We start from the raw sequence: 27,783 nt of genomic DNA on the forward strand, positions 1-27,783 counted from the left end.
TCTTTCAGCTTTTTGACGGCTCCTCTTTTCCTTCCCTGTTTCCTCTCTGTCTTTTCATCCTTGGTGTTGTCCAGGATTCTTGTTTGTCCTTCTTCTTCCCTCTTGATTTTTCTTTTTTCTTTTTTGGCAGTGTTTTGAGGTACACTTAACATACCACAAGAATCACCCATTTTAAGTGTACAGTTTGATGAGTTGGGGTAAATGTACACAGTTGTGCAACCACCATCACCATAAAGTTTTGGAACAGTTCCATCACTCCACAAAGTTCCTTCCTGCCCTATCTCTAGTTCCAAAACCACTCATCTGCTTCTTGTTGCTATTGTTTTGCCTTTTCTAGAATTTCATAAAAAATGGAATTATTGAATATGTTCTCTTTTGGGTCTGGTTTCTTTCACTTAGCTGATGTTTTGGAGATTCATCCACATTACTGAGTGTATCAGTAGTTTATTCCTTTTTATTGCTCAGTAGTATTCCATTGTATGGATTTACCACTTTCTGTTTTATCCATAGATCTCTTTTTTTTTTTTAATTGGGGTATAGTTGTTTTACAATGTTGTGTTAGTTTCTACTGTACAGTGAAGTGAAGTTCCCTGTGCTATACAGCATGTTCTCATTAGTTATCTATTTCATACGTATTAGTGTATATATGTTAATCCCAATCTCCCAATTCATCCCAGCCCTCCTTGGTGTCCATACATTTGTTCTCTACATCTGTGTCTCTGTTTCTGCCTTGCAAACTGGTTCATCTGTACCATTTTTTTCTAGATTCCACGTATATGTGTTAATATACAATATTTGTTTTTCTCTTTCTGACTTCACTCTGTATGACAGTCTCTAGGTCCATACACATCCCTACAAATGACCCAATTTCGTTCCTTTTTATGCCTGAGTAATATTCCATTGTGTATATGTACAACATCTTTATCCATTCGTCTGTCGATGGGCATTTAGGTTGCTTCCATGACCTGGCTATTGTAAATAGTGCTGCAATGAACATTGTGGTACATGACTCTTTTTGAATTATGGTTTTCTCTGGGTATATGCCCAGTAGGGGGATTGCTGAATCATATGGAAGTTCTGTTTTTAGTTTTTTAAGGAACCTCCATACTGTCCTCCATAGTGGCTGTATCAATTTGCATTCCCACCAACAGTGCAAGAGGGTTCCCTCTTCTCCACACCCTCTCCAGCATTAATTGTTTGTAGAGTTTTTGATGATGGCCATTTTAACTGGTGTGAGGTGATACCTCATTGTAGTTTTGATTTGCATTTCTCTAATAATTAGTGATGTTGAGCACCTTTTCATGTGCCTCTTGGCCATCTGTATATCCATAGGTCTTAAACTTTTAACCCATGCTGTTCCTCAGTCTCCCAATTTGTAAAGTGGGTACAATAATGGTAACTTACTTAGAACAGAGTCTGGCACATATTAAGTTCTCTGTTAGCTCATATTATTATATTTAATTATCTACTCATGGGTGGTACAAGTGTTTTACCATAAGGGGCTCAAACCAAGAACTTCCAGGGCAGAGTTTGACTTCCTATTTGTCAGTATAGTACCAATGGTGGGACTCTACACCTTCCTGTTGGGGCTGGAGGCAGAAGGGGAGGCCAGGGAGTATCTGGGGAGTGTGGTGCAGCTCTGGGAGAGAAGAGTACTGCAGGCTGGGGGGAGGAAAGATGGGGCAGGAATGGGTGGAAGAGCAGGACAGCAGGGTGTGTAGGGGAATGGGGAGGGCCGCTCGGGGTCAGAGGGTGGGGCCTGGGGTGGGCACGGCAGGGGGCCTTTGGCCCCAGGTGCTTTGGTTCAGCCTCTTCCCCTTACCCAGGGTGGAGTCAGATCCCCAGGGTCATTCCCAACCTAGTGAGCTCCTTTCTTCCTGGAAAGGCCGGCAGGGTAAGTGAGAGAGGGGCGTGGCCTCAGGTTGTGGGACCCAACTTTGCCCCTCTGCCTCTTTTCCCTGGTTTTAGGGCTAGGGAGCCCAGGCCGTTGGATGGTCCTGATGAGCAGAAAATCGAAGACAATCAAGTTCTGTGCTACGATTCCTTGCCCTCTGCCCGAGGAAGACGTGAGAGACCAGTGCTCTGTCACAGCTTTTTGATACACAACAAAGAAGGGAAATATCTTCTACACTAAGTGTGGTGGGCATTTAGTTTTTAGGAAACGTCTTTATTAAAATATTAAGAGGAAGAGATAGGGTCACATCCACTCCTAGGTCCCTTCTTCAAATACACAGAAAGTATTTAGATTTCAAAAACACCCTTCAGTGGGAGGGGTGCTGAGTTGGGAATCAGGGTAGTCCATACTCTCATAACTAGGGTCCTTCTGTTACCTCAAATGAGTCAGTTAACTTTCTGGGCTTCCCTCATTGTGTCAACTGTAGAATGGATGATCTCCAAGACTTTTCAGTCCTGTGATTCTATAAAAGGCAGCCTGGTAGAGCTGAATAGCCTCAGTTTGTACACCCGTAATCACATGGAATGGCTGCAAACCTCCCATCCCTTCGGCAGTGAACAGTTGCTATGACAAAGAGAGCTGGAGGTGCTCAAGGTGCCGCGGCAAGAAGCCCCCTGCGCTCAGGAGCTCCCATCTGCAGGGACTGGAGAAGCCCGCCTTTCCTTCCTGACCTCAGGGTCCGGGAGAATGGATACTAGATGTGTGGCGTCCTGGGATCTTAGTAGAAGAAGGAGGAGGCTGTGTTTTGAGAAGCAGGGAAGGCTCTCAGACTGCGACGAGGGGACAGAGGGTGCAAGAGCCAGGCTGGTGTGGTAGGGGTGTCAGTGGGACCAGTGATGCAAGCGTATGACATATTTCTGCGGTTCCAGGGAACAGACATCAACAGCTGTTCGGAGGTCAGGTCAAGCACCTATCCCCAACCAGGTGTTCTAACATGGATGACTAATACAAGCCCACCTTATCAAAAAGCCCTGTGTAACTGTGATTTGCCTGAAGGGAAGGGGACAAGGGGCGGGACATAATATGTGGACTCTTTGAGGGCTGGATCTTATTCATTTGTTTCTCCAAAAGTCCCTAGTAGAGAGCTTTGCACATAGTTGATTCTCATTTGTATTTTTTTTTCTCATTTGTATTTTTAAATTTAATTCCAGAATCACAGAATAAAAAACATGGTGAACTCTTCCCCACCTTCCTCACAAACACCCCTCTCCAAACAAACAAACAAACACCCAAAACAAAACAAAAAAAAACCAAACTCTGATAAAAACAACAGAAACCCTTCTTTTGTTCATATGAACCTTGGCGACTGTAGTTCTTTTAACATAACAAAGGCTCTCATTCCTTTTTTAGGCCATTCCTGCAATACTGAGTTCCATTCTGGGCAACACTTTTGAAGAGGGATTTTATTGAGAGCTGCAACATGTCCAAGAGAGAATGATGATTAGAAGCAAGATGATTAGAAGCCTATAAATCATGCCCTATGAGGAGCACTTGGGCATATGTGAACTGCAGGGACATAGCACTCAGTGAGGAGGTGACAGCTGCCTTCAAAAGAAGTGAAAGGCTGGCAGGAGGAGAAGGACTTGTTTTATATTCCTCAAGTGAGGAGAAACTGTAGGGGGCTAATTCTGGCTAACATGACTGAGAACCTTTTAATGACTAGAACAGTCCAGAAATGGAATGAGATGCCCCAGGTGGCCTTGATTTACAATCAAGAGAGGTGTTTATTCGGAGGCTGGAGTCCATGTGTGGGGATTATTATAGGAGAATAGATGCAAAGGATGAAAAATTAGAGGAAAAAGACTTCTAAGGTGACTTCCAGACATCTGATTGTATGTGTTAAGTTCTGGTGAAGAATATCTGATCTCAGTTGATTCACTGAACATCTGTTCCTGTTTCTAAGCCGCAGGAGTTGGGGGTTGGGAAGTCTGAACAGTTGGGGTTCAGGTGGGGAGACTAGAGAACTATAAATAGGAGGGTAATAGACAGGGTGAGAAAGAGCCCAAGAAAGAGGTTGCTTAGCCCATTTCATGGGGTTTTGTTTATTTTGTTCTGAAATCAGTTCTGTTTATGGAGAGGTGCCATGTGGCTTAGGCCCTTTCTGTAAACCACACTCTATTTATGTGTTGCCAACCCCATGAGTTGGAGGGGTAGGTTTAAAGATGAGATGACAAGCAGTTTAAATTAACCAGTGGAATCTAGACTCGTGTTCTATTTTTATTCCTTCTCTGTTATTGTGTAGGTCAATGGGGAGAGGTTTGATTCACATACCCAGCATGCTTCTCTTGCCTTGTCCTTTAGTTGTTTTGTCAGCCTTATTGGATTTTGTTTTGATTGGAGCCCAGCTTCATAGTCTGGGGTTTATCTTCACATAATACAGTGTGCTTAAGACAAAGCTATTCTGCCTGCAACCACTGCCTAATGGTCCAGACATTTCCTCCCTCAACTTATGTTACATCTGGCACATTGCATAGCATCCTTTCTCATTTATTGCTATGGGATGTGAAAGCATTTTGAAAGCAGAAACACACTATACAAGAGTAAATTACTATTATGGATAATACGCAGTTCTTAGGGGAAGTTTATGTAGATACTTACTAGTACCTTAGCAGCAGAACATAGCTTTTTTGGTTTTATGATACAGTGTTAGGTGGATACAGCTTGTTACTGTAAATTGGCACCTTTATGTTTTGGTGACTTGATATGTCTGTAGCTTTAAAATGACTTTCCTCCTAGATGCAGATGAAGTTTCATCATTGATCCTTTGCTTTCTTAATCAAAACATCACATACCACTTTGATACATTTTATCAAACAGAAACATTCCCTTCTTTAAACTTCACTAAATTGGCAAATTGACAATGGAAACCTTCTTTTCCCTGCACTTTAGAGCACGTGCTTGGGAAAGTAACCATTTCTACCTAAAGTACATCAAGTCACTACCCCTTACAGCTGAGTCATCTTACAGTTTTGCTAGACATATCTAATACTATTTATATTGCAATGAAATTATTGTAATGTGTACTATGTATAATATCACTAAGAGAATACTTATGATTTACTTTTAGATGTAACACTCTTTGGTCTTACCACCTATTATGTATTTGCTCATTTAGTACTGAGTTTTTCCTTTTCAGGAGTTATATCTCCCCTTCTCTAACAAACCTCCTTGAGGTATGACCATAGATAATACCTAGTGTAGGTCTGTGTGCATACAGTGACCACTTAAATGTTTATTACATGCATGAATGGAGCTTAGTGTTGTCTATCTTAAGTCCCGTCAATTGTAACTAGGTGAGCACCAGTGTGATAACCGGTGACTATAAGGCAAAATTCAGAACAAGTCATCATTACAGAAAAGATACAGCTAGAAAATCAAATAAGACATGGAAGAATCCCATGAATCATCAAAATAAGCTTCAGCTGTGTAAGGAAAATGAAGATATGATGCTATATTCAGGAAATCTGAATTTTTTGAAAAACATCTCTAACATTTCCAATGCCTTGTCTTGTAAAAAAAGTAAAACTCCTAAAAACAAACATTCTAAATATGCCAAAAAGGGTCTAGGCAATATCAAACCAATAAAAGATTATATTTATCAGCATCCAACCTTTTCTCTTTCATCTTCAGTCTTATCTGTTGTTGATAAGAAAAGAAAGAAGAAGAAAACACATTTTAAAAGTCTTAGCCAAGACCCATTGTCAGACATAACTAGTAAAAGCTTTCATAGAAACCTCATCTCTCCCCCAAAAAGTGAAATCAAGGTAAGGCCAAAAGAACTGTGTAAATGTTTATATGTTTGCCTGTCCAGAGGAAGACAGTAACCACCAGGTAGCCAGTACTTCTAGAGATACTTGCAGTGAAGATCTTAAAACTACTTCATACTGTTTTGATGATGGGATCCTAGCAGGTTCCAAAAAGCAGAAAAGGCACACAAGGAAATCATTGTTGGCCTTGTATTAGGAGTTGCCATCCCTGAAATAAACAGCTGTCCTCATAACATAGAGCTTCCTTTGTCACCCAATCCATCTGTGCTGGAATTGAAAACATGTAACTCAGAAGATGTATTTTGGGTGGGGACCTTGAAAGATAAGAAGGCTTCTCAAACCCTGAAAAAATAGGCAGCAGTTTTGATCACAGTCAAGAGATTTTTCTAACTCAAAAGACTTAAAAAAAAATTTTGGACTTGTCCCCAGTAGTCACTGTAGTTATTTGTCCTTAACAACTCCTAAGCATGTCAGAGAAAAAAGTGGGGAAGGGGGTCAGCATTTTGTGACTCTATAGAAATTGGGCAGAGATCTTTACATGGAGAAACAGTTCAAGAGTACAGCTACCAGAGCCAGAGGAACCTAAGGTCCTCTAAGAGAATCAGAAGCCATGTGGGCACCCAAGAGAAGACCAGTCAGACCGAAGATTTCTTTAGTTCTGCAGCCAGAGTTATCTCCTTGCTCTTCAGAAAGAGAGAAAGTAGGTTTAGATAGATAACCTCTGGATTTGAGTTTGACTAGAAGAAACAAGTCTTGGCTAAAAGGACCTGGGAGTGTATTTTGTAATATGCTAGATGCTAACGATGGAGTTCATATGACTCCTAAAAATGTTCTGGAGACTGTGAGCCTTAAAGAAGACAATAATGAAGACTTAGGTATAATGATTAAAGTCCTTAGCGAATATAGCCAGATGGGAAAATGTGTTTGCAACAAGTTGCAAAAAACAGGTGAGATAAAATATATTCAGACAAAATTGAATTCATTCTCTTTCTTAAAAAGTGAGCAATTTTTGGACTTCCCTGGTGGCGCAGTGGTTAAGAACCCGCCTGCCAATGCAGGGGACACAGGTTCGAGGCCTGGTCCAGGAAGATCCCACATGCCATGGAGCAACTAAGCCTGTGCGCCACTACTGAGCCTGCACTCTAGAGCCCGCAAGCCACAACTATTGAAGCCCGCGCACCTAGAGCCCGTGCTCGGCAGCAAAAGAAGACACCATAATAAGAAGCCTGTGCACAGCAATGAAAAGTAGCCCCCAGTCGCCTCAACTAGAGAGAGCCCGCGTGCAGCAACGAAGACCCAATGCAGCCAAAAATAAATTAAAAAAAAAAAAAGAAAAGTGAGCATTTTTATTCCTGAAGAGCCTTTAGTGAGAATAAAAACAGAGACAAAGAGAAATGTTTAAATCCAGAAATTACTCAGGAATATGAGCTAATCCAAAATACAAAGCAGAGTTTTTCAGCTTTTATATTTGTGATATTTGTGCTATGAAAACAAAAAATTCCTAGCATGATATACACACATGCAAGTACATACATATATAATTTTGAATTTTAGCATGGTTTTTGTTGTTATTGTTTTAATTGGAAGAAAATGGGTTGGAGAACTAGGGAAACAACAATTTCTTGGGATGTTAACATTGAGTTATCATTAAATCTAGATAAGGCAACGTCAACTGAACTCCATCTTCAGTAAGAATAGAAAATAGTAATGTTAGTTGTCTACTGTTCCAGAAAAAAAAGTTGTGTGTTTTTTTTTTAAGTAATAATCCTCAGTGTGAATGTTTATCTCTAGGAAACAATTAAGTGAATAGTAAAAAAATTTGTTCATTGTTGATTTACAAAGAGGGATTTTTATAAAAATCAACATATTTAATATTTTTCTAAAAATTTTGGTGTCTTGTAGACAGCCTGGGTTTAGGTTTCTTTACCATATGAGAAATACTTATTCAAACAAAACTCAGAGTTTGATCCTTAGCTATCAAATTAAATAATGTGCTTATTTGAAAACATTATGCAGTTTAGAAATATGAGCACTTTTAGACAAATAGACGGTTGCTTAAATTGCTGATTACATTGCCTAGGCTTTTTTTTGCTGCTGTTTAAGCAGTAAAATTTATGTTACTCCAAATATTTCTTTAAAGATTCAAAGCTCACTGTTTGGGAATGTGGAATCTTAAATATTTTATGTACATTATTCATGTGTTATAATGAACAATATTTTACAGCTACCTTGACAAATGTGTGAGTAGATATATCATCACATATAGTCTTAACTATTTTTGGAAAGTTATTATTTTTTTAAATATAGGGTTTTTTAAAAATAAATTTATTTATTTATTATGGCTGCATTGGGTCTTCGTTGCTGTGCACAGGCTTTCTCTAGTTGTGGTGAATGGGGGCTACTCTTCGCTGTAGTGTGTGGGCTTCTCATTGCGGTAGCTTCTCTTGCTGTGGAGCACAGGCTCTAGGCACACGGGCTTCAGTAGTTGTGGCACACAGGCTTAGTTGCTCCACGGCATATGGGATCTTCCCACACTTTAGAGGTGGGCACAAATGTTCCTTTTGTGAGCTCACTGGAAAACTGACTAAAGCACTTTCAATTTGTAGAATGTATTACTTGTCAGATTTTTTTGGCTCTTCATACAATTTAGAAACAACTCTCTGATTATGATAAACACTAATTTCCAAAATTTTAATAATGACTTTAGTTGTCAAACCTCATTTGAAGTAAAGCTTGTGAAAGAGATAAAGTTGTGGGTCTTTCCTCTTCCTTTTCTTTTCCTCTACAGTCATTCCAAGGTAGAAATGCTTACTCTGCCTGGATTTCCCCTTGTCCACATAGCCATTGAGTCCCTTGGTATACGTGAAAAGTGAAAAGCTACAATCAGCGAAGAATTCTTTAAGTGTGCATACTTGGTTATGTGTGCATGTGCCGTAAACACTGAACAGTGGCACCCACACTCTCCTTCTATGCTGCATGGATGATAGGCCAATGTGTCAGCCAAAAACAAGAACAATGCTACACACTCAGAAGCCCCTCTTCCCTGTGTCAGACAGGTCTTATTCCTCCTGTTTATTTTGCCAGCAAAGGCTTGCTAAATAGCATTTGGAGAGGAGGATATCTTTTCCTTCTGACAAAGCTGTATCATCCCCTATAAATTGCCCCCAGGATCAGCATCATCACAGAACCACAGTAGAAAAAACCAGAGAAGCATGGGGCAAAAAAGGTGTGAAGCTAATAGGCGTAGAATGTGCCATGTACTGCCTAAATCATAAGTTCACAGACACCCCAAAACATACCACCGGAGGTGATCCTGCTCACCAAAAAGACAAGATCCAGCCTCATTCACCAGAATACAGGCACCAGTCCCCTCCACCAGGAAGCCTAAACAACCCACTGAACCAAACTTACCTACTGGGGGCAGACACCAAAAACAACGGGAACTATGAACCTGCAGGCTGGGAAAAGTTTGCCCCAAACACAGTAAGTTAAGCAAAATGAGAAGAGAGAGAAACACGCAGCAGATGAAGGAGCAAGGTAAAAACCCTCCAGACCACACAAATGAAGAGGAAATAGGCATTCTACCTGAAAAAGAATTCAGAGTAATGATAGTAAAGATGATCCAAAATCTTGAAAATAGAATGGAAAAAATACAACAAACGTTTAATAAGGACCTAGAAGAACTAAAGAGCAAACAAACAATGATGAACACAAAAAATGAAATTAAAAATTCTCTAGAAGGAATCAATAGCAGAATAACTGAGGCAGAAAAACGGATAAGTGACCTGGAAGATAAAATAGTGGAAATAACTACCACAGAGCAGAATAAAGAAAAAAGAATGAAAAGAATTGAAGACAGTCTCAGAGACCTCTGGGACAACATTAAATGCACCAATATTCGAATTATAGGGGTGTCAGAAGAAGAAGAGAAAAAGAAAGGGTCTGAGAAAATATTTGAAGAGATTATAGTTGAAAACTTCCCTAACATGGGAAAGGAAATAGTCAATCAAGTCTAGGAAGCTCAGAAAGTCCTATAAAGGATAAATCCAAGGAGAAACATGCCAAGACACATATTAATCAAACTATCAAAAATTAGCTTCAAAGAAAAATATTGAAAGCAGCAAGGGAAAAGCAACAAATAACATACAAGGGAATCCCCATAAGGTTAACAGCTGATCTTACAGCAGAAACTCTGCAAGCCAGAAGGGAGTGACAGGACATATTTAAAGTGATGAAAGGGAAAAACCTACAACCAAGATTACTCTACCCAGCAAGGATCTCATTCAGGTTTGACAGAGAAATTAAAACCTTTACAGACAAGCAAAAGCTAAGAGAATTCAGCATCACCAAACCAGCTTTACAACAAATGCTAAAGGAACTTCTCTAGGCAGGAAACACAAGAGAAGGAAAAGACCTACAATAACAAACACAAAACAATTAAGAAAATGGTAATAGGAACATACATATCTATAACTACCTTAAATGTAAATGGATTAAATGCTCCAACCAAAAGACATAGACTGGCTGAATGGATACAAAAACAAGATCCGTATATAGCCTGTCTACAGGAGACCCACTTCAGACATAGGGACAGATACAGACCGAAAGTGAGGGGATGGAAAAAGATATTTCATGCAAATGGAAATCACAAGAAAGCTGGAGTAGCAATACTCATATCAGACAAAATAGACTTTAAAAGTAAGGCTATTAGAAGAGACAAAGAAGGACACTAGATAATGATCAAGGGATCAATCCAAGAAGAAAATATAACAATTGTAAATATTTATGCACCCAACATAGGAGCACCTCAATACATAAGGCAAAGGCTAACAGCCATAAAAGGGAAATTGACAGTAACACAATAATAGTAGGAGACTTTAATACCCCACTTTCACCAATGGACAGTTCATCCAAAATGAAAATAAATAAGGAAACACAAGCTTTAAAAGACAAATTAGACCAGATAGACTTAATTGATATTTATAGAACATTCCATCCAAAAACAACAGAATACACTTTCTTCTCAAGTGCTCATGGAACATTCTCCAGGATAGATCATATCTTGGGTCAAAAATCAAGCCTTGGTAAATTTAAGAAAACTGAAATTGTATCAAGTATCTTTTATGACCACAAAGCTATGAGACTAGATATCAATTACAGGAAAAAATCTGTAAAAAATACAAACACATGGAGGCTAAACAATATGCTACTAAATAACCAAGAGATCACCGAAGAAATCAAAAATACCTAGAAACAAATGGCAATGAAAACACAATGACCCAAAACCTATGGGATGCAGAAAAAGCAGTTCTAAGAGGGAAGTTTATAGTAATACAAGCCTACCTCAAGAAACAAGAAACATCTCAAATAAACAACCTAACCTTACACCTAAAGCAATTAGAGAAAGAAGAACAAAAAAATCCCAAAGTTAGCAGAAGGAAAGAAATCATAAAGACCAGAGCAGAAATAAATGAAATAGAAACAAAGAAAACAATAGCAAAGATCAATAAAACTAAAAGCTTGTTCTTTGAGAAGATAAACAAAATTGATAAACCATTTGCCAGACTTATTAAGAAAAAAAGGGAGAACACTCAAAGCAATAGAATTAGAAATGAAAAAGGAGAAGTAACAAGTGACACTGCAGAAATACAAAGGATCATGAGAGATTACTACAAGCAACTCTATGCCAATAAAATGGACAACCTGGAAAGAATGGATAATTCTTAGACAAGCACAAACTTCTGAGACTGAACCAGGAAGAAATAAAAAATATAAACAGACCAATCACAGGCACTGAAATTGAGACTGTGGTTAAAAATCTTCCAACAAACAAAAGCCCAGGACCATATGGCTTCACAGGCGAATTCTATTAAACATTTAGAGAAGAACTAACACCTATCCTTCTCAAACTCTTCCAAAATATAGCAGAGGGAGGAACACTCCCAAACTCATTCTACAAGGCCACCATCACCCTGATACCAAAACCAGACAAAGATGTCACAAAGAAAGAAAACTACAGGACAATATCACTAATGAATATAGATGCAAAAATCCTCAACAAAATACGAGCAAACAGAATCCAACAGCACATTAAAAGGACCACACACCATGATCAAGTGAGGTTCATCCCAGGAAGGCAAGGATTCTTCAATATACACAAATCAGTCAATGTGATAAACCATATTAAAAAATTGAAGGAGAAAAACCATATGATCATCTCAATAGATGCAGAAAAACTTTTGACAAAATTCAACACCCATTTATGATAAAAACCCTCCAGAAAGTAGGCATAGAGGGAACTTACCTCAGCATAATAAAGGCCATATATGACAAACGCACAGCCAACATTGGTCTCAATGGTGAAAAGCTGAAACAATTTCCACTAAGATCAGGAACAAGACAAGGTTGTCCACTCTCACCACTATTATTCAACATAGTTTTGGAAGTTTTAGCTACAGCAATCAGAGAAGAAAAAGAAATCAAAGGAATCCAAATCAGAAAAGAAGAAGTAAAGCTGTCACTGTTTGCAGATGACATGTTACTATACATAGAGAATCCTAAATATACTACCAGAAAACTCCTAGAGCTAATCAATGAATTTGGTAAAGTAGCAGGATACAGCATTAATGCACAGAAATCTCTTGCATTCTTATACACTAATGATGAAAAATCTGAAAGAGAAATTAAGGAAACACTCCCATTTACCACTGCAACAAAAAGAATAAAATACCTAGGACTAAACCTACCTAAGGAGACAAAAGACCTCTATGCAGAAAACTATAAGACACTGATGAAAGAAATTAAAGATGATACAGATGGAGAGATATACCATGTTCTTGGATTGGAAGAATCAACATTGTGAAAACGATTCTACTACCCAAAGCAATATACAGATTCAGTGCAATCCCTTTCAAACTACCAATGGCATTTTTCATAGAACTAGAACAAAAAATTTCACAATTTGTATGGAAACACAAAAGACCCCGAATAGCCAAAGCAATCTTGAGAAAGTAAAACGGAGCTGGAGGAATCAGGCTCCTTGACTTCAGACTATGCTACAAAGCTACAGTCATCAAGACAGTATGGTACTGGCACAAAAACAGAAATATAGATCAATGGAACAGGATAGAAAGCCCAGAGATAAACCCATGCACATATGGTCACCTTATTTTTGATAGAAAAGGCAGGAATATACAATGGAGAACAGACAGCCTCTTCAATAAGTGGTGCTGGGAAAACTGGACATCTCCATGTCAAAGAATGAAGTTAGAACACTCCCTAACACCACACACAAAAATAAACTCAAAATGGATTAGAGACCTAAATGTAAGGCCAGGCACTATAAAACTCTTAGAGGAAAACATAGGCAGAACACTCTATGACATAAATCACAGCAAGATCCTTTTTGACCCACTTCCTAGAGAAATGGAAATAAAAACAAAAATAAACAAATGGGACGTAATGAAAGTTAAAAGCTTTTGCACAGCGAAGAAACCATAAATAAGACGAAAAGACAACCCTCAGAATGGGAGAAAATATTTGCAAATGAAGCAACTGACAAAGGATTAATCTGCAAAATACACAAGCAGCTCATGCAGCTCAATATCAAAAAAAACAAACAACCCAATCCAAAAATGGGCAGAAGACCTAAACAGACATTTCTCCAAAGTAGATATACAGATTGCCAACAAACACATGAAAGGATGCTCAACATCACTAATCATTAGAGAAATGCAAATCAAAACTACAATGAGGTATCACCTCACACCAGTTAGAATGGGCACCATCAGAAAATCTACAAACAGTAAATGCTGGAGAGAGTGTGGAGAAAAGGGAACCCTCTTGCACTGTTGGTGGGAATGTAAATTGATACAGCCACTATGGAGGACAGTATGGAGGTTCCTTAAAAAACTAAAAACAGAACTTCCATATGATTCAGCAATCCCCCTACTGGGCATATACCCTGAGAAAACCATAATTCAAAAAGAGTCATGTACCACAATGTTCATTGCAGCTCTATTTACAGTAGCCATGACATGAAAGCAACCTAAGTGTCCATCGACAGTTGAATGCATAAAGAAGATGTGGCACATATATACAATGGATTATTACTCAGGCATAAAAAGAAACGAAACTGAGTTATTTGTAGTGAGGTGGATGGACCTAGATACTGTCATACAGAGTGAAGCAAGTCAGAAAGAGAAAAACAAATACCATATGCTAACACATATATATGGAATCTAAAAAGAAAAAAGAAAAAGGTTCTGAAGAACCTAGGGAAAAGACAGGAATAAAGACGTAGACGTAGAGAATGAACTTGAGGACAAGGGGAAGGGGAAGGGTAAGCTGGGTCGAAGTGAGAGAGTGGCATGGACGTATATACACTACCAAATGTAAAATAGGTAGCTAGTGGGAAGCAGCCTCGTAGCACAGGGAGATCAGCTCTCTGCTTTGTGACCACCTAGACCGGTGGGATAGGGAGGGTGGGAGGGAGACGCAAAAGGGACGAGATTGGGGGATATATGTATATGTACAGCTGATTCACTTTGTTATACAGCAGAAACTAACACACCATTGTAAAGCAATTATACTGTAAAAAAGATGTCTAAAAAAAAAAAGAAAGCAAGAAGAATGTGCCATGTATCTGAATAAAAAGTAAGGTCCTCTCCCGGTGATTGCTTTTTGTCTTTTCGTTTGAGAAGAAAAGTTGATCCCTAGGAAGCAGTCTTACTTTTACTCAGTTTGGTCAAAGGAAAGTTTCAGTGCAGAACATCCTGCAGCTCATGAGCTCTGTGTCAGAGGCAGTTTAGGAAGGTCATAATCTGCAGCCTTTGATGGTCTAAGACTGTTCGGGGAAGGAGCAGAGGTGGGAGAGATGTAGAGAGAGGATGTGGAAGTCACAAGAGAACTACCCCCTGTCCTCTTCCATGGCTGCCGAGAGGACCCCTCTGTGTGAGATGGCCCTCCTCTGTGCTGGGGAGATGGCAGTGCCACAGGAGCCTCTACTTGTACAGCCTTTTAGCAGAGTATTTCCTTGGATCTCACTTAGTGGAAGTCATGCAGGCACATGATAAAAATTCAAATCATATAAAAAGATATGCAGAGAAAATAATGCTTCCTCTCACTTTTTCTTTTCTTTTTTTTTAGCAGAGAAAGGTTTATTTCAGGGCCAAGCAAGGAAAAAGGATGGCTAGTGCTAAAAAACCTGAACTCCCAGGTGGTTTTCAGAGAGAAGTTTTTACAGGGAAAATTTGGGGTGAGGGCTGCAGAGTGTGTGACTGTCTTCTGATTGGTTGATGCTGAGGTAACAGGGAGGTGCTCCAGGAATCTTGCTCTCAGCCTGAAGTTGCCATCCTCCACCTGGGTGGGGGACTTAGTTCTGCAGAAAAACTCAAAGATATTGATATGAATATTCCTTGAGGAGGAACCAGGAGCCTGCCCCAAGGCTGCACTCTAGTTTCAAGTCTGCTCCTCCTTTGTTTCTGCATTCCCTCCCTTCACTGATAAGCAACTGTTTGAATCTACCCTTTGGAACTCAGGTAGGGTCAAGGAAGCTGAAGGAAGCCTATTTCCTACAAGAAATGGGAGACACAGAAAGGATTTGTACCCTGGGAGGACCCCACAGGGTCCTGCTCAGTTTCAACATCACACTCTTTTTTTGGCTTCTTGCCACTTACTGGCTGCTCCGTCTCAATGTCCCCCTTCTGTCGCTCCTCTTTTTTTCTGACTTCTAAATGTTTGAGTGTCTCCAGGCTCTGTTTCGGCCTCTTTGTTCTTTCTTATTCACTAAGACATCTCATTCAGTCCTTTGGCTTTAAATACCATCTGTAGGCTGATCATTCTGAAATGTACATTTCTATCCTCAGATTCTCTCTTGAATTCCAGACGTGTATTTCCAACTGCCTACTTAGTATTTGGATCTCTATAAGAAATCTCAGACTCAACATGTCGAAAACCCAGCTGTTGATTTCTTGCCAAACTGCTCCTTCACAGTCTTCTGCATCCCTGAGTCACTTTTGATTCTTTCTTTCTTACCTTCCACGTTTAATCTATCAAAACAGATCCTTGATCCATTCTCTTTTCTCCAAGCCACCACCGTTTCTCAATGAACAACTACAAAATTTGCCTGCTTTCACATCTGCCCTGCCTATATTTTCCACAAGAAGCCAGAGTAATCACTTAGCAACTTAAATTAGGTAAAAACAGTCCCTTGATTAAAACCTTCCACCAGCTTCCCATGATACTTCAAATAAAATCTAAATTCCTTAACCTTACTTTGAAAGTCCTACGTGACCTGGACACTGTCTACATCTCTGATATAGTTTTGTTCCCTTTTCTTCTTTGACCATTCTGTTCCAGCTGCACTGGCCTGCTTTGGATTCTTCCAACCTAGTAAGCCACTTCTTTCCCTTGAGTTTTCATGTGGCCTTAGTGTTCCCGGTGAATTTAAGGTTCTTGCTTCATTAGGAGAGAATTCGGAGATGAAGTGACAGGTAAGACATGGATTTATTTAGAGAGAAACACATTCCACAGGCAGAGTGTGGGCCTCTCAGAAGGCGAGAGAGCTTTGAAATATGGTGTGGTTAGTTTTTATGGGCTGGGTAATTTCATAGGCTAATGAGTGGGAGGATTATTCTAATTATTTCGGAGAAAGGCCGGGGATTTCCAGGAATTGGGCCACTGCCCACTTTTTGGACTTTGATGGTCAGCCTCAGAACTGTCATGGCACTGGTGGGTGTGTCATTTAGCATGCTAATGTATTACAATGAGTGTATAATGAGGCTCAAGGTCCACTGGAAGTTGAATCTTCTGCCATCTTGGACCTAGTTGGTTCTAAAGAGTTTTTGTCATGTCCTATGGCCATGTCATTCTTTTAAAGGTTGTGCCCTGCCCCCTTCCCTCCTGTTTCATTAGCAAACCTAAAGGGCATCTATTCATAAAGGTTTCCCTGACCACTCATTCTAAAGGTACCCAAACCCTATCATATCACCTTTTTTTAATTGTCTGCATAACACTTTTATCTACCAGATAATTTTGTGTTGATTGGCATTATCTGTCCCAACTAGAAAGTGATCAGAAACCTTGTTTTGTTCATTCTTGTGTCCCCTACATAATTTGACATAATACTCACGAATCATCCACAGGACATTGGATATGAGAGTCTGAGGCGCAGTTGAAGAGGTGGGAGATGTTATCAGCTGAAACCTTATGCAATACTTTCCCAAGACTACTGATTTATCTTCCAAGTATTTCTCTGTTCCACCGCTTTCCCTCCATCATCCAAGAGATGGAGAAGGCGCAAAGGTGTCATCACCTCTTTCCAGGATTACTTGCACAGTTTTCCAGCTGATCTCCCTGCCTTCCAGCTGTCCCCTCCAATCCATTCTCCACCTCAGTTTTCAAATCACAAGTCTCATGTGTTACTCTCCTGCTTGAAACTCTTCAAAGGCTCCCAATTATCTGCAAGATAGTCACTTACCTAACATAGAATACAAGGGCAACTCCTCTCTCCATGGTCTTCTCATGCTTTATTCTCCAGGAACACCCAACTACTTGCAGGTCTCTGTGAATACTTTGCTTTTCCTCATCTCTGTGTCTTTGCTCTTGCTTTCCACTCTGCCTTGGAATGTCTGTCCCTTAGAAGCTGTGTGACCTTGGGACATTACTTATTTTTCTGAACCTTAGTTTCCTAATAGTCATAATTCTTCACAGGGGCAGAATGAGGGCCAATTGGTATAAAATATAGAGAATAAAGTACATGCCCGGTATACAGCATGTGCTCAACAAACTACATTTTTTTATTAGCCATGTGAATATTAACAACGACACTATATAATAATATTGTGGAGCTAGTATAGGATTTCTGATAGTTTCCTGACCACTTGCCTCAGGGAAAGTAACCAGATCCGGTTAAAAATTCAAACTACCAGCTCTGATTCTCTGATCCTCCGATTTAGCTCTTTCTCTGTCCTGCCTGGAAACTTTGCCATTCACATAACTCTCACCCCATGATTCTCAAATCTGCAGAGACAAGATAAGCTCTTGTTTCTCATCGGGCCCTTGGGACTCTCCCTGGCTGTACACCCAGGTGAATGGTCAGTTGAGATTACCCAGCTTTCCCATGTCTTGGGATTGGAAATGAAAACTTTGAAGTTTTTCTGCGATCTTTCCCATGGACTTGCTAAACAACCAGGCTTCAGCGACTTGCAGAAGCCTCCAAGAGGCGGCCTCTTGGCAGAGGGATGCTCGTAACAACAGGCTAAATGGGTCCTGCTGAGTTCAAAGCACTTTGACACCAGTTGTCTTCCTATCACTGCAAAGGGGTTTAGGCATCTACCTAGCATCTTGTAGACTTTGAGACATGAAGAAGGATAATGACATGTTATGAACTTCCAGGGTGTGGTGGGAATGGTGAGGAAAGGGCTTTGGGGCCAGTGACATGGTTTAGCCTGGAGTGTTCCACAGGAACACAAAGCAGACTGGATTGGAAGGGGACCCAGGTGAGCAGACTGGATTGGAAGGGGACCAGGTGATTTTAATATACTTTCAGGCTTTAGCTGCTCTGAGCTCTGTGAATTTCAAAGAGTCTAATAGTCAGTTTGGTTAATATATTCATTTACATAGAGACTTTAAAAACTAAGCCAGTGATTACCTACCGAATACCTACCATATGCTAAATACTGAGTTAAGTGCTGTGGAAAATTCTAAGATTAATCACGGTCCCTGCCCTTTAGGAACTCATAGTCTGGTGGGGGATATCAGACCTCTAGATCAATAACTGAAGTAGAGGGTGGAAAGTGATAATGATTCAAGATAAATATAAATAAACTGTAAAGCAAGTTCAGAGGAGGGAGAACTATTCAACAGCCAGTGAAAGATCTGGAGCTGAATTTTAGAGCAAGAAATTTGCACTAAACTTAAAGGATTAGAGATGCAGAGGGCATGCCAGGTGCAACTGTGGCAGAAAAGCCTGGGTGTGTATAGAACTGCCCCAAGTTTTGTTTGGTGCACAAAAGAGATTGGAAAGATAGATGGAAACTAGATCGTAGGGGTCGTTATGGTCTGTGTAAGAAGTTTGGACCTTATTCTGCAGGCAGTGAGCAGTGCAGCAGCAGTGCAACCTGATGGGATGAGTGTTTTAAGAGGAGCTGGATGTAGACTGTAGGACAGGAGGATGGAAAGGATGGGATGTGGAGGACATTATGCAGTTGTTAGGTTAGTTCAGGCTGGTGGGATGGAGAGGAGCGGGCAACCTGGACAGAAGTTTTGGGTAGAATTAGCACAACTTTGCAACTGATTATAAAAAGAAACATGGGACAGACATGAATCAAAAATACTATGGGGACTTCCCTGGTGGTCCAGCGGTTAAGACTCCACCCTCCCAATGCAGGGGTCCCGGGTTCGATCCCTGGTCAGGGAACTAGATCCTGCATGCCTCAACTAAACATCCTGAGTGCCACAACTAAGACCCAGTGCAGCCAAATAAATAAATAAATAAATATAAAAAAAATACTATGAAGTTTCCAAGCATGGGTGGCTGAGGAGATTGTGGAACCAATAGCGGGTACAGAAGGCAAAGCATATTTGGAAGGAAATGGGAGGAGTTCAGTTTTGGACAAGAGGAGTTTGAGGTGGAAATTCAGACTTTAGAGTATGGGAGGGAAATGGCTCTGGAGATGTAGAATACAAGATTGTCTGTATTTAATAGAAGACAAAGCAGTAGAATTTCATAAGATTTCAGAGGAAGGAGGGAGGTCTATTCTTTGTGGAGAAAGAATGAGAACCAGTGTGAAAACAACTCTGTATTCTGGGGTCAGAGAGACCTGAGTTTGAACCCTAGCTCTGCCACATACTTTTTGTGTGACCTTGGGCAAGCTACTTAACCTCTCTAAGCCTCAGTCTACTCATCTGTAAGATGGGATAGAAAATAGCATTTTCCTTGGAGGAGATGTGAGGATTAAATAAGATGATATACGTAAAATATTTAGAATGGTACCTGGCATATGTTCAATAAAAGCTAGATATTTCAAAAAATTTATTACCACTAATAATGGGAATGATTGTGGACAGACACTTGGGGGCACTGACATTTTTGGGGGGGTGGGGGGAGAGAAGTCAGAGAAGAAGGTAGGAAGAAACAATGGAAGATCAATGGATAATGATTTTGTAACATAAGGAGAGAGTTTCACAAGGACTTGGTTTCATAAGGAGAGAGTTTCACTGTTATCAATTGAAATGAGAAGTTAATGTAGATGAGTAAAGAGAAAACACCATTAAATTTTTTTTAATTTTATTTATTTATTTTTGGCTGCGTTGGGTCTTTGTTGCTGAGTGTGGGCTTTCTCTAGCTGCGGCGAGCGGGGGTTACTCCTCATTGCAGTGAGCAGGCTTCTCATCGTGGTGGCTTCTCTTGTTGAGGAGCATGGGCTCTAGGTGCGTGGCCTTCAGTGGTTGTGGCACGTGGGCTCAGTAGTTGTGGCTCGTGGGCTCTAGAGCACAGACTCAGTAGTTGTGGCACATGGGCTTAGTTGCTCTGCGGCATGGGGGATCTTCCCGGACCAGAGTTTGAACCTGTGTCCCCTGCATTGGCAGGCGGATTCTAAACCACTGGGCCACCAGGGAAGCCCAACACCATTAAATTTGGAAGAAGAAAGCATTAGTTTGCTAGGGCTTCTATGACAGTACTACAAACTAGGTGACTTAAACAACAGAAATGTATAGAATCACAGTTCTGGTGGCTAGAAGGCCAAGATCAAGGTGTTGGCAGGGTTGGTTCCTTCTGAGGGTATGAGAAAGAATCTGTTACATGCCTCTCCCTTAGCTTCTGGTGATTTGCTGGCAATCTTGCCATTCCTTGGCTTGTAGACACAACACCCCAATCTCTACTTTTGTCATCAGATGGCGTTCTCTCTGTGTGCATGCCTGTGTCCAAATTCCCCCTTTTTATCAGGACACCAGTCATATTAGATTAGGGCCCACCCTACTCCAGGATGACCTCACCTTAACTAATTATATCTACAACAACCCTATTTCCAAATAAGGTCACATACTGAGATACTGGGGGTTAGAAATGCAACATATGAATTTTTCTGGGGGGGTGGGGCACAGTTCCACTTGCCACAGGGAAGGTGGCCTTTGGAAGAACAGTTTCAGCAGAGACCAGATTATACATAGGACAATAGAAGTCAGGAAGTGGAACTCTGTGGTGGAAGGGTAACAGAAGAGCATGGGACAAATTGAAGTAGATTGACCGTGAGGGCAGAGAAAATGTTTATATTGAGGACAAAGCAAAACGGATGTCTGAGCAATAACGTGTCCATGTCCAAGTCCAGAGGGTGGACTTTTCTGTACCCTCCTGCCTGGTCCCTCTCTTTTCTTTTGTTTTTGCCTGGATTATATGAAGAATTGGTTTATCTCTCCAGTTTTCTCATGAAAAAAATTGTCACTGAGAGAGAAAGAAAGCAAGCATATGCAAGCAACCCTGATTTATATTATACTACAGAAATATAATGAGGGAAGGAGAAACGAAGTCCTCCTTTGGGTATAAACAGAGCATATGCACTCAGAGAATTTCAGGATTTCTTTTAAAATTCCTTTTTTTTTCCCCCAAAGAAGATATGTAGCTTAGAATGAAGAACATTTCCTTTGAGAAAAAGCTTTAAAGATAGTAATAATCTTAATTAAATAGTCTTTCATATTCAGAAGGGAACAAAATTATAAATGTACATGCAACTTTCTCAACTGTATGTTCTTTTTAATGGTATTAATATATCCCTAGAGATAACAGTAAAGCTTCTTCCTAATTAGGTAGTATTTTATTAAAGTGAATGAAATTTCACGTTAGTTTGAACATCATTTTCAAGAATTAAATAGTAACCATAGTCTCAGATAAAGTGGGTTTCACTTTCTTCTATGGAAATTATTGGTGCTGGTCAAAAACTAGTTTTAGAATGAAGGAAACAAGGAGCCTTCTTGCTAAATGAAGACAATTCAAATTCCCTGAGATCTTGCCAAGCATGACCATGTTATTGATGATTCTACTTATGCCAAGATAGCTATCTTAAGTAAAAATTAGAATAATTTAAATTTTGTATAAATCTAACTTTTACAATTGACTGATTGTTTTAATCAAACAAGTCAAAGTAATTTACATTTATGGATTCAGCCTTAATTAACCTCTAAGGGCACAGTATGGAGCCGTGGCATGAGAACTCAGGCTGGAAGCAGAAAGACTTGAGTTCAAACCCTGGTTCTAAGATTAAAGAAAAAAGAGAGGAAAAAGTATGTAAAATTGGAAATGATGGAGATTAAAATAACTGTACATATAAATTCCCCAAAGGAATAAACTGAAGTGAAAAATATAAATGTACCAATTACCAAACATGATGTTGGAAAAGTGATTAAAAAGCTAAGATTTTTTTTTTTAAGTATTTTGGTCATCATTTTTTAAAAAAAATTTATTTATTTAATTAATTTATTTTTGGCTGTGTTGGGTCTTCGTTGCTGTGCGCGGGCTTTCTCTAGTTGTGGTGAGTGGGGGCTACTGTTTTGTTGCGGTTCACAAGCTTCTCATTGCGGTGGCTTCTTTTGTTGCAGAGCATGGGCTCTAGGCGCATGGGCTTCAGTAGTTGTGGCTCTCAGGCTGAGTAGTTGTGGCTCGTGGGCTCTAGAGTGCAGGCTCAGTAGTTGTGGTGCACAGGTTTAGTTGCTCTGTGGCATGTGGGATCTTCTGGGACCAGGGCTCGAACCCGTGTCCCCTGCATTGGCAGGTGGATTCTTAACCACCGCACCACCAGGGAAACCCTAAAAAGCTAAGACTGAAGAAGGCAACAGAACCAGACAGATTCACAGTCGAGTTTTTTTCCTTATTTTAAAAGAATACATAGTTCAAATGTTTTATAAACTAGTCTAGGTCATAGACAATGATCACATATGAATGTAGATGCAAAATTTCTAAAATATTAGCAAATAGACTCTATTAATGTATCTAAGAGTAGTAAAACAAGTACAGTTTATTCCAAGAATGCAAATATAGTTCAGTACTGGAAATCCATCAGCATAATCCATTAATCAACAAGCTAAAGAAAAAAAATCAACTTATCAATTGAAAAGACATTTGAAAATTTAGCAACTATTCCTAAAAAATATTCTGAGTAAAATAAAGATTATTTACCAGAAATGAACAGCAAATTTTATCCTAAATGGTAAAGTAGTAAAACCATTTCAGTTCAAACCAAGAACTAGACAGGAGTGCCTACTCTCCCCATTATTATTTAACATTGTCTTGGAGGTTCTTGCAAATATAATAAATAGATAAAATAATCGGTAAAAATACTGGGAAAGAGGAGAAGAACAATCTCTTTTTCTGACCATATGATTATATGCATGGAAAATCCAGGAAGCTGTAGTAAAAAATTTCTTAGAATTAATAAGATAATTTGGCTAGCTGTCTAGCTGCAAGATATATAAAAATCAGCAATTTTTGTCTATTATAAAAATAAACAGCTACAAATGGAAATGTTAAAAAAATAAAAACAACAAAGGTATAAAATAAAAAGAAATTTAACAGGAAAGGTATAGGACTTATATCAAGCAAATAATTCATTAGAAGTTGTGTGTCTTATAGAGGGACATAAAACAAGATATAAACAAATAGAAATACCATGTTTTTGGATGGGAAGACAATATTAAAATGGCTAATTCTTCCAAAATTAATATATGAATTTAATGCAATTTTTTTTTAGGCAATTAGGATTCCAGTGGCTTTGGAGTGAGGAGGATTCAATAAAATAATATTAAAGTTTATATAGAAAAATAAATGCCCAAAGATGGTTCAGAAAAATACGATAAAAAGACTAGTGAGAGGACTACCCTGGTGGCTCAGTGGTTAAGAATCTGCCTGCCAATGCAGGGGACATGGGCTCGATCCCTGGTCCAGGAAGATCCCACATGCCTCAGAGCAGCTAAGCCCGTGTGCCGCAACTACTGAGCCTGCGAGCCGCAACTACTGAAGCCCGTGGGCCTAGAGCCCGTGCTCCGCAACAAGAGAAGCCACCGCAATGAGAAGCCCGTGCACTGCAGCTAGAGAGAGCCTGTGCGCAGCAATGAAGACCCAACACAGCCAAAAAAAAAAAGACTAGTGAGAGAGGATTTACAAGATGTCAGAACATACCATAAATTAAATGTTGTATTGGCATAGGAATAGGTAACTAGATCAGTAGAATAAAATAAATAATCTGGAAATAGATCCTGCAATGTATAAGCATCTTCTGTATTAGAAAATGGATAGTTTTCTGTGGGAAAAAGGATACATTTTATGATGAATGATCCTGGCAAAGCTGGCTATCCATTTGGAAGAAAAACTTGGACCCCTATCTTATGTATGAAGCAGCACTAAAAGCCCCCAGAATCAAGATGAATGGGAAACCATCCCAATAAACACATTTTGGATAAAAAATAAAATAACATAAAATAAGTAAAATAAATAAATAAATAGTTTTAATATCTATCTTTAATAGATAATTAAAGATAGATGTAAAAACTAAATATAAAAAAAATTAAACTATAATATCTTGCAAGATATTCTGGGAGACTACATTCCTGGATTTTATGAGAATTGCTAGTGATGAGGAAAGACCGTTTTAAGCAGAAGCTTAATCATTTTTAACTATATAAAAATTCACACTCCTGTATGGCGAAGATATCATGGGCAAAGTCAATAGACAAATGACGAATTTGGAAAAAATAATTGTAATGGAAGTGACAGGTGGAAGATTTGTTATGAAAATATACCAAGAACTGTTACACAAGGTAAGCAAAAGATGAACTATCTAATAAAAAATGGCCCAGTCATATAAATAGGCATTCTGTGGAACAGAAAATTCAGTTGCCAGTAAACATACGAAAAGGTGCTCAAATTCATTAGTAGTTAGAGAAATGCAAATTAAAGTAATAATGAGGTTATTCATTACCTCTACCTGATTGTTAGAAACAGTAGTGCCAACTACTGGTGGTGGGACGTAGAGAAAAAGGTACTTGCCTACTTTGCCAAAGGAAATAGGAATTATTTCAGTCCTTTTGGAAAGAGATCTGGCAACTTCTTCTAAAAATAAAAATATATCTTTTCTTCAACCTAGCATTCCCTCTTGAAGACTTTCTTTTATACAAATGAACCCATCCTGATTTGAAAGGATTTCTGTAAGATGCTGTGTTTTTTTGTTCTCTCTCTCTCTCTTTCTTCTTGGCTGCAGAAAGCTTTATTTTTCCCATTTGGTCCAAGGCTTGGGAGAGGGCTCCAGGGTGGTTAAAAAGCTGTGAGAAGCTGCAGAGAGGGGCTTCAGGTAGAAGCCCTGACACCAGAGGGGCTCCTCAAAGACCACTGAGCTCCAAAGGCTCCTAGTCATGACTGAGGGTAAGCCTGTCAAAGACATACTCGTCCAGCCCAGCCTGGGGACCAGCCTGCCTGCGGAGGTTGGTCACGTGATCGCTCAGCTTCTTGACGGCTTTTACCTGCTCATCTAGGAAGTGGCTCTCCAGGAAGTCACAGAGGTGGGGGTCTGCGCGGGCAGACGGCGTGCAGATCCAGAAGGGCCTGGTTCAGGTTCAGGTTCTTCTCCCTGAGAACGGCGGCTTCCACAGCGTCCTGGGTTTTACCCCACTCATCTTGCTATGGCTTCTGCCCGTCCTGGAAAAGGGCGTGGCAGCCGCACTGGTTTTGCATATTCAAGAGACGCTCGGCGCCCTCGTGCTTCTCCTGTGTCAATCCATGGGAAAAGTGGCCCATGCTCTCCAGAGCCACATTGTCGCGGTCAAAATAGAAGCCCAGAGAGAGGTAAGTGTAGAAGGCCCGCAGGGGCACGTTGGCCAGGCGATGGATAGCGGCCTCCACCCCAGGGGAAAAATTCTGACGAATTTGGGAGCTCATAGTTAACGGGTAATAAGGAGCGAAGCTCAGAAAATGGCGTTAGCTGGTCCCGGAGGCCGAGGATAGCTGAGTGGCTGGTTCCCGAGGCTGCGACTGGAAAAAAGGTTGGAGGGTGGTTGGAGGCTGGAGGAAGGGGCGTTGCTGGGTCTGTTCTGGCCAAACACCGTGGAAGCAAGAGACAGAGCCGGGGGCACTGCCGAGTGCACTGCAAGACTAAGATATTGTTAAGTGAGAAAAACAAGGTGCCAGGATATGTAGATAATATGATTCAGTTTTTATAAGAGAAAACTTCCATGGAAGTCCAGTGGTTAAGAATCCGTCTTGCAATGCAGGGGACGCTGGTTCGGTCCCTGGTCGGAGAACTAAGATCACACATGCCTCAGGTGCAACTACTGAGCCCGCGTGCTCTGGAGCCCGCGTGCCGCAGTGAAAGATCCCACGTGCCACAACAAAGACCCCATGCACCAAGGGGGGAAAACCGCGGTGGGGTGGGGATGGTGGTGTGCTGAATTGGGCGATTGGGATTGACATGTATACACTGATGTGTATAAAATTGATGACTAATAAGAACCTGCAATATAAAAAAACAAACAAACAAAAAACCAACTAATACTAAACTTTCTTTGGGTTATTTGTATGGAAATATGTTAATATAAATGTTTCAGACATTACATGAAATTTCTAAAAATCTTAAAAAAAAAAAAAGACCCCATGCAGCCAAAAAATAAATAACGATTAAAAAAAGTCAAAAAAAGATAATATGATTCAATTTTCATAAGAGAAACAATGAAAAGCTTCCCCCACTCTGAATATGAAAGTGTGAGATTATATAAATATGGAGAAATACATGGACAGATTCATGCTAGGTTACTGACATGAGTTTTCTGTGGTATTGCATAGAGAGGGGAAGTTAGTAAACCAAATATAATGTCATCAACAATTTTCTGTGCAATATATTTACTTCTTTTTCCAATTAAAATGTTTATTTTACTGAAATTATTTGTATGAAGGTCAATTTTTTTTCATATATATTTTTTGACAAAGACTCAACTAATTAGCAATTTTTTTCCTACCTAGCTTGACTGGTTATAACTTTTGCTACTGTGAGTTTTCTTTTTGGCCATAACTTTTTGTTTGTTTGTTTGTTTTTCTTTTTTTTTGGCTGCACTGCAGGGCTTGTGGGATCTTAGTTCCCCCACCAGGGATGGAACCAGGGCCCCCAGCAGTGAAAGTGCTGAGTCTTTTTTTTTTCTAAATTTATTTATTTATTTATTTTTGTCTGCATTGGGTCTTTGTTGCTGCGCCTGGGCTTTCTCTAATTGTGGTGAGCGGGGGCTGCTTTTCATTGTGGTGCACTGGCTTCTCATTGTAGTGGCTTCCCTTGTTGCAGAGCACGGGCTCTAGGCATACAGGCTTCAGTAGTTGTGGCATGCGGACTCAGTAGTTGTGACTCACAGGCTTTAGAGTGCAGCCTCAGTAGTTGTGGCGCATGGGCTTAGTTGCTCTGCAGCATGTGGGATCTTCCCGGACCAGGGCTCGAACCTGTGTCCTCTGCATTGGCAGGTGGATTCTTAACCACTGGGCCACCAGGGAAGTCCAAGCTCTGAGTCTTAACCACTGGACTGCCAGGGAATTCCCAAGGCCATTACTTTTCATAAGCATGATTCCCCTGGATCAAATTATCAGATCAAAGTTTTGAGTTCAAATTTTACTGTTTTCAGTAATACCTAAAAGATGTGATTCTTTTAGTCATTTAAAAATCAATAATAAAAAAATAAAAAAGAAAAAATCAATAATAGATTTTCTTGTTTGAAGCTTTTGCCATTGCAATTTTTGTTTTGGATAGATTATTTCTGCAAGTAATATTTATTATGAATTGGATGTGTTAGTGACTTTACATTTCTTGGCCCAGAGCACAAAGCAAATACATAGAGCAAGGATGTCAGACCTAAGTGCACAATGGGATGAAAATATCTTTGAGGTCGAAAGTTAGGGTCAAAATGCTCTTCTTTGTGCCTGATGTAGACTAAATGCTTGGTAATTACTAATTATTATTACTTGAAAGTGTAAATCAATCCTACTCTATTTAGCCACCCTACTCTCTACAGGGTTTGTGGTTGAGATTAGGGAGACGACAG

At 39.9% G+C, this 27,783-nt stretch overlaps 1 pseudogene across 1 annotated transcript; it reads right to left on the reverse strand.

The window, feature by feature from the left end:
- Window positions 1-18,252: 18,252 nt before the first annotated feature.
- Window positions 18,253-27,408, reverse strand: LOC309605588 (ferritin light chain pseudogene; annotated as a pseudogene). Its single transcript has one exon. The product of its transcript is annotated as a ferritin light chain pseudogene (transcript).
- Between the last annotated feature and the right edge of the window lie 375 nt (window positions 27,409-27,783).

Source organism: Balaenoptera borealis, assembly GCF_965194805.1.
Source record: "Balaenoptera borealis genome assembly, chromosome: 11".
NCBI classification, from domain to species: domain Eukaryota; kingdom Metazoa; phylum Chordata; class Mammalia; order Artiodactyla; family Balaenopteridae; genus Balaenoptera; species Balaenoptera borealis.